Source organism: Schistocerca nitens, chromosome 7 (genome assembly GCF_023898315.1).
Source record: "Schistocerca nitens isolate TAMUIC-IGC-003100 chromosome 7, iqSchNite1.1, whole genome shotgun sequence".
NCBI classification, from domain to species: domain Eukaryota; kingdom Metazoa; phylum Arthropoda; class Insecta; order Orthoptera; family Acrididae; genus Schistocerca; species Schistocerca nitens.
The window spans coordinates 478,794,204-478,809,925 of record NC_064620.1 but is presented as its reverse complement, the minus strand read 5'-3'; positions in this window follow the sequence as shown (position 1 = coordinate 478,809,925).

Sequence of the window (15,722 nt, the reverse complement as noted above, 5' to 3'; positions counted from 1 at the left end):
TCCTGTATTGACTCATTTTTTTTTTCTTTATTGGATTTCAATTCGCCCCCCCCCCCTCCCTTTCCACCGAGGGGAGGCGGGCTGGCAGCAGCATAATATGCTGATATACAGCCTACAGGAATGTTAAAAAAGATAATGAGAATGTAAACAAACAAAAAAAACAGGCGATAAAACGGTGACATTGTAAAAAACTGTAAAATGGGGGGAAGTTGTGGAATTTTAAATATAAAAACACTGCGGTGACGATGCGCATAAAGATACACTAGAAGAAGACAGGCACAATTAAAAAACATGGTGGCAGTCTGGTTTCTGTTCGCATGAGATAAAAAATGCAACTAGCGACAGTATGGTGGCTGATCGCAACACTGACAGGGGATGCACAACACTGAACACTCACTTATAACAGCACTATACAACGGACACAGGGGCAGATGGGTGGGGGGGGGCAGGACCAGGACCTATGAGGGGGAAAACGGGGGAGTAGAGAAAAGAAAATACGGGGAGCCGATGGAGGGAGGGGACATAGAAAAAGGGGGACTGGGTGGATGCGATAAGGAGTGGGAAATTCAGTGGAAGGGAGAGCAAAAAGGACTCAGGGGAGAGAAGGGAGGCAGAGAGAGGGTGGGCGAGGAAAAAACAGGATGGAAGGGCGGTAGAAGGACCCTGGGGAAAGGACAGAGGAAGGGATGGGGAGATGAGGATCAGAGTTGATAGGAGGGATAAATGGAGGGAGAGAGGGCATCATTCGGGAGGGGGAGTCGACGGAAGTCACCTTGGGAAAGGAGATGAAGGGTGTAGAGGTGAAGGGAAGGGGGGACACAATGGTGAAGGTGTGACAGAGTGTGGGGGTTGGAGAGGAGCAACCAGGGGGTGAGAGGGATCAAGGCAGTCGGAGGTGTAGAGTATGTGGATACGTTCAAGGAAAAGGAGCAGATGGGGGAAAGGAATCAGATTGTAGAGTGTGTGGGAGATGGGAGGCATAAACGGAAGGCAAGGCAGAGTGCATGGCGCTTGAGGATCCGTAAGGACTTTTAGAATTTGGAGGGGGGGGGGGGGGGACGGATAAGCAGGCAAGACTGGCATAACAGAGGATGGGACAGATTAAGGAATTGTAGGTGTGGAGGATGGTAGAGGGTTTCAACCCCCATGTCCGACCAGAGAGGAGTTTGAGAAGTCAGAGGCAGTTGTGGGCTTTGGATTGGATAGAGCAGAGATGAGGGATCCAGGTGAGGTGACGGTCAATGGTGAGGCCAAGATAGCTGAGGGTGGAGGAGAGGCAGAAAGGACGGTAGCAGATGGCAAGAGAGAAATCAAGGAGCCAGTTTTCAGGAGCCACTGGTTACACTATGCGGCAAAAAGGTCAAGGTGATTCTGGAGAAGGCTTTGGGAGGTAGGAGCGAGGGGCAGGAAGGCGGTGTCATCAGCATACTGCAGGAGGTGTACTGGAGGGGGTGTTGGGGCATATCTGCTGTATGTAGGAGGTAGAGGAGAGGGGTGAAGACAGAGCCCTGCGTCCCACCTGCAGAGGGGTAGAAGGTGCGGGATCAGCGTTATGGATGTGAAGGAAGCAATCACATGGACATAGTTGAGAGGAAGGGCGTAAGTCTGGAATTTTAACAGGAGACCAGCATGCCAGACACGGCCATAGGCCTTTTGCGGTCGAGGGAGACAAAAATGGCGGAGCGACGGGAGTTAATCTGGAGGGAGAGAATATGAGTGATGGTGTAGGAGTTGGTCATCACCAGAGAAGGAAGCTCGAAAGCCACATTGAGTGTTGGGGAGAAGGTGGTGTCGGCGGAGGTGCTGATGGATCTACTGGGTAAGGATGGATACCAGGAGCTTGCTGAACACCGAGGTGAGACATATAGGGTGATAGGAAGAGGCATCAGGTGGAGGCTTTTTGCGTTTGGAGAACATCAGGATACGGGAGGTTTTCCTCAGGTCGGATAGAAGCCAGTGGCAAGTATTATGTTGTAGAGGGTGGCAAGGACTGCTAGGAAGAACGGAGGGCAGTGTTTGAGGTGGCGGTAGATAACGTAGTCATGGCCGGGAGCAGTTTTGTATTTAGTGTAGAGTGTGAGGCCTGTGTAGTGATGGGAGTGTTAAGTTCAGATGGTGGTGTCTGGCCCAAGTACTGGAAGTTAGGGGCAAGGAGAGGAACAGATGTATCTGTATGGTCGATGACGTAAGGGAAGAGGGAATAATCAAATTAGGGATCATGGAGGATGGAAAGAAACATCAGATAGGTGAGAGGTAAAGTGGTTGGCCTTACTGAGGTTGTCAGGAAAGGGACAGCCATCAAGGAGGAGAGGGTACTGGGAGGTAGGGCGGTTCCTAGTAAGGCAGTGGAAAGCAGACCGATACTTGGAAGAATTTATTGGGAGCGTGGTGTTGAGTTGTGTACATGTCTGTCACCAAGCAAGGCGTTTCTTCACAGTAAGCATGTTGCGGATGTGTCGTTGCGGAAAAAAGAGCGACAGAGGCAGCAGGATTCACAAAGGAGGAGGACGGCCTATGGGGGCAGGGCTGGGCAGTGAGGGCGGGTGGCTTTGGGAGGGATATGGGTGGCGATGGCGTCAGACAAGGTCTGGTGCAGGAAGGCAGATGTCAACAGGAGATTGGAGGGTAAGGTCGTGGTCTTCGACCTGGGTGTGAATGGAGTCCCTGTATGCATCCCAGCTGGCACAGGAGTAATCGTGGACAAGTTTAGGAGGGATGTCAGGGCGAGGAGAGGGGTGGGGACAGTGACCATTAGAGATAGTGCGGAGAACAGGAGCATGGTCACTACCAATGAGGTCAAGGACATCTGCAGTGATGCGACCAAGGAGGTTGGGAGAGGCGAGGATCACGTCAGGACTGGTGTTGGATTCAGGTCAGGTATGCTGGGGGATGGGAACCAGGTCTCCCTGGAGGGAGCATGGCAGGAGCATGGCTGTGGATATTGAAGTCATTGGCAATCATGTAGGTCGAGAAGGTGCAATCAATGTAGGCCAGGAAATCGTACGGGATGGGGGTACGTGGGTGGACATAAATGGTGGCACAGTTGATGGCAAGGGCGGGGAAGAAGAGGCTGAGGGGTGAGATGCTCAGCAGGATTGTTGAGGAGAGGTTGGGGCCAAACAGGGAGGTGCTTGAGGTGATCTATAGCAACCCCACCACGCACCAGAGGGTACGGGTCCACTGAGGACCCAACCACACAATAACCCTGGCTTTAGTGTGGGGCGGCCGTGGGGTCGGTGGAGTGCTATAGCCTGTTATGGGGTTGTGTACCACTGCGGGCTATGGCAGGGATGAAGCCTCTCTGTTGTTTCTAGGTCCTCAGTTTCGTACAATACAATACATTACAACACCATAAAACGAAACAGTCAGTCAGTAATGTCCTTTTGAGTGTAGTATAACAATGCTGTGATCTATCTGCATGAGCTGAACATGGCATGGGATGGTGGTATTTCGAGATGTGAATGTGTAATCCTCTTGAACGTGTAGTAGCAATTAATCTCCTCACATACTCCCAGATTTCGGCAGCAAAATGTTGCTACTCACTAGTATTTAAAGGAATGCAAAACAACAACTTCAACACACCGTTTTTATTCGCAACATCCATTACACTTGTAGGATGTAAGGTCCACCGGTTATGCAAAACACCGTTTTTTCCATGTTGCCAAACATGTTTCAGCACCACAGCGTAATTGTCACAATTACATTGTGTTTTGGTGAAGTGCAAAGTGCTTTTACGACCTTATTTGTAAAAAATACGTGTTATATTTACGTGTGCATCACAACACCTCACCATGATGCTGAAAATGAAAGGCTTACCACACGGAAACATGACAAGCTACCTGTAATAAATAATACACAAGTGACTCTGAAAAATCATGCACACCAAGTTTAAAGATTAAATAAACGGAAACCTACTGATGATGGCCCAGTGGTGCTGAAACATGTTTGGAAACTTGGAAAAAACGGTGTTTTGCATAACTGGCTTACCTTACGTCCTACAATTTTAACTGCAAATACGGTAAACACAAGGAACTGCAAATCCAAATGATCAATATCCATTATACTTGCAGTATAGTTGCACACACACACACACACACACACACACATATATATATATATATATATATATATATATATATATATATATATATATATATATATATATATATATATGCTTCAAAAGGCAGCACAGTCTGCAGTGTTATATTTGACGCCAAGAGTAGTGTGTGAGTTATTCCCCGATAGCGTGGGGGTGCAGGTTCAACAGAGAAAGAAATTGCCACACTTGGTTTTTGATTGGTGAGTTGCAGATCAAGCCTTGTAAGTTTTCACTTCGCTCTGGATAACACCGTGAGTCTAGATGAGTCGGATATTCGTTCAATTAAGCATCGTGTGGTTCCCAGAATTTTCTTCTGTTTTATTTCATTAATTAGTGTTTCTATACCAATTTTTGATAATCCGCGAATTGGTTTTTCGTTATATTCCTCGTGTGTCTTTATGTTCTCGTTTCCTCGTGGTTGGGTGAACCCGTGGAGCCTGTTAGTTTCGTCAAAAACTTTTGAGTGGTTCACACTTTAAGTTTTAATTGAAATAATGTTTGCTCTCCCTGTTTGTTTAATAAGTGATCCAATATTTTGCTTGGTGTCCAGTTTTTCTTTGTGCTGTGTATGCCCACTTGCGAGATGGAGTCTGACAAAGTTCCACGTTAGATTAACTATCTCATCTTGGTTTTCTCTCTCTTAAATTGTTACTCATATTTTGTGTAACCTCTCCATGATTTTTTTAAATTTCTTAAGTCAATAGTAGCTTTTTTTGTACTTGGTGTAAATGATACTGAACGATGATTTGGCGTCATTCGCGATTCTCTGCAATTTTCTCCACAGTTTCATGGTACTAACGTGATTCAGATTATAGATTAATTGAATTCTAGAGGTCTTTGCAAAATTTATTTTAAGTATTTCGATGAGTTTCCTACGCACATCCGGTGCTCGTGGAGCAATAGACGTGAATCGAATAGCAATCACATACAGAGGCGTTCAGACGCACGCTTTAATGAATTCTTTCCAATGCAATTGAAAAGTGTCTGCGCGACATTAAAAGTTATTCTGAAGTGGCTTTTCGAAGTGGTTTCACGTTGTGTGGCCACTCACTTTAGTTGGACACAGGTTCTCACTCATTCAACTGCCGATAACATGCTGTTAATTCCATTTACATGCGTTTGCGACACTCACAGCATTGTCGTCACAGTTATTTCAATATACACACTCTAAGGCAAAAAAAGAGAAAAAACACACACACCACGAAGGAATTATCTGAATGGGACGGAAATTGGTAGATGTACGTGTACAGACAAACAATTGATTACATTTTCAGAAACATTGGATGATTCAGACAAGAGAAAGGGCTTCAGAAGTCAAGTAAATCAATAACGCACTGGTCCACTTCTGGCCCCTATGCGAGCAGTTATTCGTCTTGGCAATGACTGATAGAGTTGTTGAATGCACTCCTGAGGAATATCGTGCTACGTTCTGGCCAATTGGCGCGTTAGATCGTAAAATCACTGGCTGTTTGGAGGGTCCTGCCCATAATGCTCCAAACGTTCTCAATTGGGGAAGGCCCGACAACGTTGCTGGCCAAGGTTGGGTTTGGCAAGCACGAAGAGAAGAAATAGAAATTCTCGCCTTGTGCGGGCGGTCATACCTCGCTGAAATGTAAGCTCTTGATGGTGCCGCCGTTGACAATCAAAAGGGTCTTGCTATGAAATGAAATGTCACACCAGACCATCACTCCTGGTTGTTTGGCCGTATGGAGGGCGACAGTGGTCTTGGCTGGGGCTCCTCCAGGGACGTCTTCACTGGTAATCGGGGCTCATTTAGAAGCGGGATTAATCACTGAACACAATTCTACTCCAGTTAATGCGATACCAGGCCCCAAGTGCCCGACATCATTGCAAACAGGCATGTTGGTGTACAGAGGTCAATGGTAATTTGCGCAAGGGACGCCGAGAGCTCAGAGCTCAGCCCCCTTTCTGTGAGACGCCTACTAATGGTCGCTGTGGTTACTGAAGCATCAGTTCCAGACCGGATTGATAATAATGATGAATCCAGGGCTCTGACTCCCTTTCTGACGGTTGCTCGATCCTCACGTTTGTAGTCTCTCTTGGTCAACCGCTGCCTTCTTGACGCCGTGTTCGGCCATGGTTCGTTCACTACTGCCAATATTTGCAAGGACTTGATGCCCTGGTGTTGACATGATGCTTGTTAGCTTCACTTGCCAGCTGTGCTGCGAAAAAGCGTCGCAATATCACACGTTCATCCATTGGACGCCAAAGTTTACATTTTTTCATTTTCTGTTGATACCTGTGTGACTATCAATTTGCGACCAGTTTGCATAACTCCTTCGTTGTGAGTCTTTTTTTTCCATAGAATGTAGTAAACTTGTCAATAAGCCAGTTAACCAACGGCTGAATGTGATTTCGATAGTCGACATCATTGCAACTGCACCTGAAGATGATACTGCCTTTTTCAGTGATAAAACGCCACTTATCAGGAAGCGATAATCGTCCCAATATCCGATATCGGAGATCGCAGAACTCGCGTGAACTTAATGAAAAACCGGTATATAACGACGGTGTTACCGTATGATCTGCGGTTGGAAAAGTCTGGATATACACTCATGTTATCGACACTTCTTTTGCATCATGACTCAATGCACTGCATATTGACCAAGTATGGTTTCGGCAGGACGGAGCTGCCGCTCACACAGCTCAGATTTCTCGCCTAGTGCTTAGACAGATGTTTCCCAGATGATTAATTTCTTCACGCAGCAACGTCGTTTCGTCAGCACGATCAACGTAATTTACAATGTGCGATTTTTTTGTGCGGGGACATCTTATGGCTGAGGCATTCAAACATTAGCCGAGGACTTTGACATCCCTGAAAAACACAGGAAGACATTAGTCTTGTTCCTCAAGAAATGCTCGTTAGAATAACTTAGAATTTCGTAAGTCGCATTCAACAATGCAACGATAGTGGAGGGCACTCGGGTGGCCGGCCGGTGTGGCCGAGCGGTTCTACGCGCTTCAGTGTGGAACCGCGCGACCGCTACGGTAGCAGGTTCGAATCCTGCCTCGGGCTTGGATGTGTGTGATGTCCTTAGGTTAGTTAGGTTTAAGTAGTTCTAAGTTCTATGGGACTGATGACCTCAGATGTTATGTCCCATAGTGCTCAGAGCCATTTGAAACATTTTGACACTCGGGTGGCGAACTTGTTAAAAATCAAAAATTCCCACTGCATAGATATAATTGATGTTAATACTCTTCCTTTACTTTGAACCATCTCTTTTTTACTTGAACTGTAAATTAGGGAAGACGTTCTGCCGCACCCTGTACAACCACAAATCAGTTACAAACAGCGGTTTTTTCTAAAAAAAAAAGTGTCGAATATTTTGAGATGTGGATATAACCACGTATAACTCAAGAGCTATGAGCAGTTGTTCATCTTCGCTACTATGAAGCATGTCTCTTCTGTTGAAGAAGTGGTCATAGGTAGTAAGGTATCATCTCCGCTCCTGTAAAGCACATTTCTTCTATTGAACAAGTACCAATAGCTCTTAAGATACACATTTTAGAGTCCATATTTACTGGACGCTTTTTCTTGTTTTGAACTGTATTACCTCGTCCGAAAATATGGAAAGGGAAGGCCTTGCAGTAGAAGAGATGTGTTTCATAGTATCGAAGATGAACAAGTTTACAAATTTTTTTCCTTCTTTTGACCAGTACGACCTCCCTGCCCTACAATCTTAGCAACAACAGTACCGGTACATGTATTCGACTGTCAGAGGTATGAGCACGACATTCGCTTATAACTTTCGACTCAGTCGTTTCCGAACCTCAGACTGATACATTCACCCTTCTGCATCATCCCTGAAAATTTGTAACATCATCACGAAATCACCCTGTATGTCACAACTTGAGTGTTCTGTTGTGCACACACAGCATGACACGTGCTGGCCTCAGATGGCTATGTGACAGCTTCGGAAACATCATCTATGCGTGAAAGTGTTACTATGCAGTCCTGTTGTTGTTGTTTTGGTCTTCAGTCCTCAGACTGGTTTGATGCAGCTCTCCATGCTACTCTATCCTGTGCAAGCTTCTTCATCTCCCAGTACCTACTGCAACCTACATCCTTCTGAATCTGCTTGGTGTATTCATCTCTTGGCCTCCGTCTACGATTTTTACCCTCCACGCTGCCCTCCAATACTAAATTGGTGATCCCTTGATGCCTCAGAACATGTCCTACCAACCGATCCCTTCTGCTAGTCAAGTTGTGCCACAAACTTCTCTTCTCCCCAATCATATTCAACACCTCCTCATTAGTTATGTGATCTACCCATCTAATCTTCAGCATTCTTCTGTAGCACCACATTTCGAAAGCTTCTATTCTCTTCTTGTGTAAACTATTTATCGTCCATGTTTCACTTCCATACATGCCTACACTCCATGCAAATATTTTCAGAAACGACTTCCTGACACTTAAATCTATACTCGATGTTAACAAATTTCTCTTCTTCAGAAACGCTTTCTTTGCCATTGCCAGTCTACGTTTTATATCCTCTCTACTTCGACCATCATCAGTTATTTTGCTCCCCAAATAGCAAAACTCCTTTACTACTTTAAGTATCTCATTTCCTAATCTAATTCCCTCAGCATCACCCGACTTAATTCGACTACATTCCATTATCCTCGTTTTGCTTTTGTTGATGTTCATCTTATACCCTCCTTTCAAGACACTATCCCTTCCGTTCAACTGCTCTTCCAAGTCCTTTGCTGTCTCTGACAGAATTACAATGTCATCGGCGAACCTCAAAGTTTTTATCTTCCCCATGGATTTTAATACATACTCCGAATTTTTCTTTTGTTTCTTTCAATGCTTGCTCAATATACAGATTGAATAACATCGGGGAGAGGCTACAACCCTGTCTCACTCCCTTCCCAACCACTGCTTCCCTTTCATGCCCCTCAACTCTTCTAACTGCCATTTGGTTTCTATACAAATTGTAAATAGCCTTTCGCTCCCTATATTTTAGCCCTGCCACCTTCAGAATTTGAAAGAGAGTATTCCAGTTCAAATGGTTCTAATGGTTCTGAGCACTATGAGACTTAACATCTGTGGTCATCAGTCCCCTAGAACTTAGAACTACTTAAACCTAACTAACCTAAGAACATCACAGACATCCATGCCAGAGGCAGGATTCGAACCTGCGACCGTAGCGGTCACGCGGTTCCAGACTGAGGCGCCTAGAACCGCACGGCCACACCGGCCGGCGAGTATTCCAGTCAAAAGCTTTCTCTAAGTCTACAAATGCTAGAAACGTAGGTTTGCCTTTCCTTAATCTATTTCCTAAGATAAGTCGTAGGGTCAGTATTGCCTCATGTGTTCCAATATTTCTACGGAAACCAAACTGATCTTCCCCTAGGTCGGCTTCTACTAGTTTTTCCATTCGTCTGTAAAGAATTCGCGTTAGCATTTTTCAGCCGTGACTTATTAAACTGATAGTTCGGTAATTTTCACATCTGTCAACACCTGCTTTCTTTTGGATTTGAATTATTATATTCTTCTTGAAGTCTGAGGGTATTTCGCCTGTCTCATACATCTTGCTCACCACATCATAGAGTTTTGTCAGGACTGACTCTCCCAAGGCCGTCAGTAGTTCTAATGGAATGTTGTCTACTCCCGGGGCCTTGTTTCGACTCAGGTCTTTCAGTGCTCTGTCAAACTCTTCACGCAGTATCATATCTCCCATTTCATCTTCATCTACATCCTCTTCCATTTCCATAATATTGTCTTCAAGTACATGGCCCTTGTATAGACCCTCTATATACTCCTTCCACCTTTCTGCTTTCCCTTCTTTGCTTAGAACTGGGTTTCCATCTGAGCTCTTAATATTCATACAAGTGGTTCTCTTTTCTCCAAAGGTCTCTTTAATTTTCCTGTAGGCAGTATCTATCTTACCCCTAGTGAGATAAGCCTCTACATCCCTACATTTATCCTGTAGCCATCCCTGCTTAGCCATTTTGCACTTCCTGTCGATCTCATTTTTGAGACGTTTGTATTCCTTTTTGCCTGCTTTATTTGCTGCATTTTTATATTTTCTCCTTTCATCAGTTAAATTCAATATTTCTTCTGTTACCCAAGGATTTCAACTAGCCCTCGTCTTTTTACCTACTTGATCGTCTGCTGCCTTCACTACTTCATCCCTCAGAGCTACCCATTCTTCTTCTACTGTATTTCCTTCCCCCATTCCTGCCATTTGTTCCCTTATGCTCTCCCTGAAACTCTGTACAACCTCTGGTTTAGTCAATTTATCCAGGTCCCATCTCCTTAAATTCCCACCTTTTTGCAGTTTCTTCAGTTTTAATCTACAGTTCATAAACAATAGATTGTGGTCAGAGTCCACATCTGCCCCTGGAAATGTCCTACAATTTAAAACCTGGTTCCTAAATCTCTGTCTTACCATTATATAATCTATCTGAAACCTGTCAGTATCTCCAGGCTTCTTATATGTGTGTGTGTGTGTGTGTGTGTGTGTGTGTGTGTGTGTGAGTGTGTGTGTATGTGTGTGGGAGAGGGGGCGGGGGCTGTTTAAAACAAGAGGTCTGTTTACGATCTTGGCATAGTGGTTTGTAATAAAGAACATATTATTACAGTAACCGCTGAAGATGATTTAAAATAAAGTGAAACGCATAAGGTCTAAATAAAACATATTACAGTCGGAAAACACGGAATATACCGTGAGCTGTACCATTTGCAGTCCTGCGTTATCTTAATTGCTTGCCTGTACTACGTTGATATTTGATCCAGATTCTGTTAGGTAATAGAGCTTTTTTTTAAAACAAGAAATAGACCACATAAATATCAGAAATTGTAACCTCCCTTTCATTATAATTAACAATTTTATATCCATTTCGAGAAAAAGGCATCCTCTAAACTTTTCAGCTAAAGGCATCCATGGCCCTTCTTCACATTTTGTGATGTCGCCTATTCCGTTCCACAACGTCGTCGTCTCGGACATTTTTTAACTTTTGAAATCGAACTGGGAAATTGCTTGGGGCATGTACAGTCTACTCGCTTCTTTATGTGATGTAATACGCCGTTCCATTCCCCCCTCACCCTCCCCCCTCCCCACCGAACTCCATTTAATTTTCATTAATCATAATTATGTCTTTCGTTCCAGTTTGTTCCCTAATACGTTTATTGGTTTTCCTTTCTCTTCCAACATCTCTCTCTCTCTCTCTCCCTCCCTCCCTCTCTCCATTCCTCGCTAAAACTCAGGTTTGAATGGTTTTTCACATTTCAATCCGTCTCACTGCCATAATTCAAAATTCTTGTTATACACTGTTTGTAACTGTTCTTTAGACTCAAAAGAAGCTTCGTTTTATTAAAACTCTCTAGTTTTCCAAAAGCCCATCAAAGCATCTAGAACATTCTGCTCCTTTCTTCGGCCTTCATCTAGCTTTCGTTTTCAGTTTTTCTAAATAAGAAATCACATCAGCTGGTCCTTCGACTCCATTACATTGTGTTGAACATACATTATTCCACTCTATTTATTGCTGAATTTCTAAACTTTCTTTCGAACTTGCTCTATGAAGTTCTCTTATTTGTAACTAATTTATCTAATTAGTATAGCAATACAGTTTCGTTGGCAAGACGGCGTTGGATGTTTTTAAGTAGAATGAGACCTTATTTCTCAAGGGCTGTTAAAACTAATATTGTAGAAACTGGCCTAAATGCTTTTCCAAATCGACGCAGCGCAGGAAAACCGGTATGCTAACTGTTCCATTCTTTAATTTCATAGTGAGCTCCGAAATGGTCAGGCGTGTTACGTTACATAAAATTCTAAAGTTATTGTGTCGTTTGTGTCAGTTAAAAAAGATGTTAGTAAATATGGGCCATATTACAATGAGCAGGCAGACAGGTTTATAGTTTTTACGTTTTACCTGACTCTTGTCTTGTGAAATATTACAGCTACAGCATTGTTCTCGTTTCGGAGACAAGCGTTCTTTCGCAGACATCCTTTAAATAATATTGCAGGTTCTTTTGTGTTACTTTTCCTCCAATTTAGTCTCCGAGCCATTTGCATTTTTAGTTGACGAAAAGTGGCCTATATCCAGTAGCACTTATTTTTTGTTTGCTCTGTGCTGTTAGTGTTTTCAATTGCTGGTCTTCACAAGTTTTAATTGTACCTTCTCACGTCTTCTCTGTTTTTCAATAGCTTAATTTAGACAACGATATTGTATCTTGTTCCTATTATTGTTTATTTGAAACACATGCCTGCTCTTTAACTGTTATTTTAGAATACTTGTTTCTTGGTGTCTTTTTTCTTAGTACCTACAACATTCATTGGTGTTTTCTTGTACTTCAGTCACATAGTTGCTCGTTTATTCCATGTCTGTATGTTTTTAATATTCTTTGCCCTGATATCAATGCTCGGTTTAGTATCATGTTCCTACTTAACATTCCCCATAGATTCTGGTAGTGTAAATTCCTGTTTCGCTTCCTGATAGTTGCCGCTAAGTCATTAGTACATTACGCAAACATTAACGGCTCTGTCTAGTCATTAATACAGTATACAAACATTAACGGCTCTATCTTGCTTCACTGTGGCGCACTCGAAATTACTTTTGTATTTGTGGTAACTTTCCATGCAGGATAACTTACTCCTTTTCGTTTGTCTAGAAATTCACATTTCAGTTTCAAATGCGGCTAGACATCTTGCACAAAAAGTTTCTGTAGTATGTGCCCATTCTTCGCTAGATCTAAAGTACCCTTCTCACCGTCGTTTGTTGCCATAATGTCGTTTTTGCTTTATTAAAATGTAAATTGTAGTTATTATTGTTCTATCATTTGTGACGTCGAGACGACGTGGAGCGGCGTCCGTCGGTCACAACAACACCAATCTGTAATTATTGTAAAAACAAACTTCTCGCACGGTTTGGCTATTTTTCAGATACTGTCTCTCAAAACTGATATCAACGTCTCGATGGAGCAGCACGCCGGAGGGTGTGCGCTGTTTTTGCTTGTAATTAAAGCAATGGTGTTCGATGTCTATCGATCTTCTCCACTTATGAATATAGCGACAACACCACTCAATAACGCGATGACTCCCTTGATCTGAAATGATAACCAAAACTCCTTTGGGTGATCGTGACAGACTTTTCAGGTTATGCGACCTTGCTGACTCTAGTTCTTATGCCCCGTTTCAGAATGTGTATTCAAACGTTGAAAATATAATGTCTTGAATCATCAATCCCTCAGCCAAGCCGATGTCACATCATGATTTTTTCGAGGATATTGAGTTGTTAATTATTATTGTGTCGTCAAGGCGTCGCTACGTCGCGTATTCAACAACTACACGACGTAATTCCAGAGATAACATACCCTTGAGCAATGTTCAATTTCGGTGTAAACTATTGCTGTTTACAGTTAAATTGTCACTAAATCATTTCTCACTTTTATGTTATCCGAAGAATCAGTTAATTCCACAAATACACTTTAAATGCCCATAAAATGATGTATGCGAAACGAAGAATTAAAGTTGAATTAAAGTTTATTGTTCTTCGTAATTATTTGTCCCTACACTGAACACACATACCGATTTTTCATTCAGGGAATTGCGTCTTTTAGCATCAGCAATTCTGACTTTGACGAGAGCTTCTGACAACATGGCGCAGTTGTAAGTTCTTCGTGATTGCGTTTATCGGTTGCCTACTCAAGTCTGATAATTGAGTTTATGTCGGCGATCAGTCTCTTTCTGTGTCCTTTGACGCCGGCCCGTGTGGCCAGACGGTTCTAGGCGCCTCAGTCTGGAACCGCACGACCGTTACGCTCGCAGGTTCGAATTCTGCCTCGGGCATGGATGTGTGTGATGTCCTTAGGTTAGTTAGGTTTAAATAGTTCTAAGTTCTAGGGGACTGATAACCTCATATGTTAAGTCACATAGCGCTCAGAGCCATTTGAACCATTTTTGTCCTTTGACGTTCGTGACTATTAAGTATCACGAAGGCTAAGTCCCATCACAAATCAGTAATCACACAAGTTATTTTTCTGTCACATACATTAACTATCCCGTTATCTGTGTAAACGGTAAAGATGATTTTACTTCAGTCCGACTTCTGGCTAATACTTCCAACCGTAAATCTTTTAAACTTCAGATCGGTTTCAAAACAATCTAGCAGCGCTTAACATGCGTCCTACCATTGCAAGAGTACAACAGAGAAGTGAAGTTAACATCTCCATTGCCGAGTTACGTTGTAGTCACAGCGAACTTACAACTCGTTGCGGCTACAACTCTCTTCTAGGATAAATGTTATCTTTGGTCAATTTATGGTCTGGGCTTTAACCTTCGTAAATAATATTTTTTTTTAATTCTTTCTTTAAAGTTTCTGTTTCGTATCATATGATATTCTTTCACTCAGTCCTTTCTTTATGATAATCAGTAGTATTTACATAACATTCTTGTTAATCAAACTGTAAGAGCGTAAATTTTGTTGTCAGTAGCTGTCATCACCGTCAGCATGACTGATTTTTCTATTTCTTTTTGCAACAAAATGGGTGTTCATTATGGGTTCTATAATTGGGGAGTTACACATTGCATGTTTCTCCTCATGTAACCTTTTAAAGACAAATACAGAAAACTTAGTCAAATCGGTAAGCATGCCAAAGTCAGTAACGAAGGGTCGTGTATAATGTTTGAATACTGATAAATTTATTTTGAGTTGTACACAAAGAGATCATTTTAATATACATAATTATCATAGTAAAGGGATATTTTAGTTCTTTAATAATATTTTCATTCACTTTCTAAGGGAACACTAAATAGTGTGGTGAAGGTGATTCCACTGTAATATGCATCAGTTTATTTATTTTCAGAAACAAATTAACAGTCCAAAAGATCAGACCCAATGTTCCTAAACTTTTTTATCGATTTTCTTTGCTTGTGGTTAATCCTTCTCTTCCGATAGCGAACAGATATAATTTTTTGAGAGGTATATGCGAGCGACCCATTTTGGTAACAGTTTCATTGTTCTTGTAGTTGTTTTCCTACGCTCTGCCCAACGACTTATAGTTTCCCAGTTAATATGTATACCTATACGCAACGAACAACCGCTGCAGTGCTGAAATAAAAGATATTACCAAAATATTTTCCTTATTTCTAAAGCTTCAGGATCGGAGCAATTGAATTGCTACCAGATGATCTCCTGGGAAAGAAGCTTATAACCTACCGATATAGCTACACGTGCGTGCAACTTCCTCGACTTAATTGTTCGGGACATATGAAACATAGGGGTCGATAGCAGAGTGTTATTAATCCGCCGAAAACGAAACTTTTATCGCTCGGTACCATCTTAACTTCTTCGCCTCCATATCGGGTGAACTAATATATCTGATCGCCTATTACTCCAGGATTAATAAGTTCGTACCAGTATTAATGATACAACTTCAGCAAAGCACGTCCTTAGCGGGCCCGATAAAGAATTATATTAACCCGGCGCTAGGTCCGACACGGTAGCCTATAAACACGCCTGCAGACGATTACGTGGGAGATCGAATTTCAAATTAAAGATGAAGTCGTCGGGTGAAATCTATGGAGAAAGGATATCACCATCAAGACGGCTTGTACGGGAAATAATGTTCACGAATCTGGCAACATCCCACTCCTGG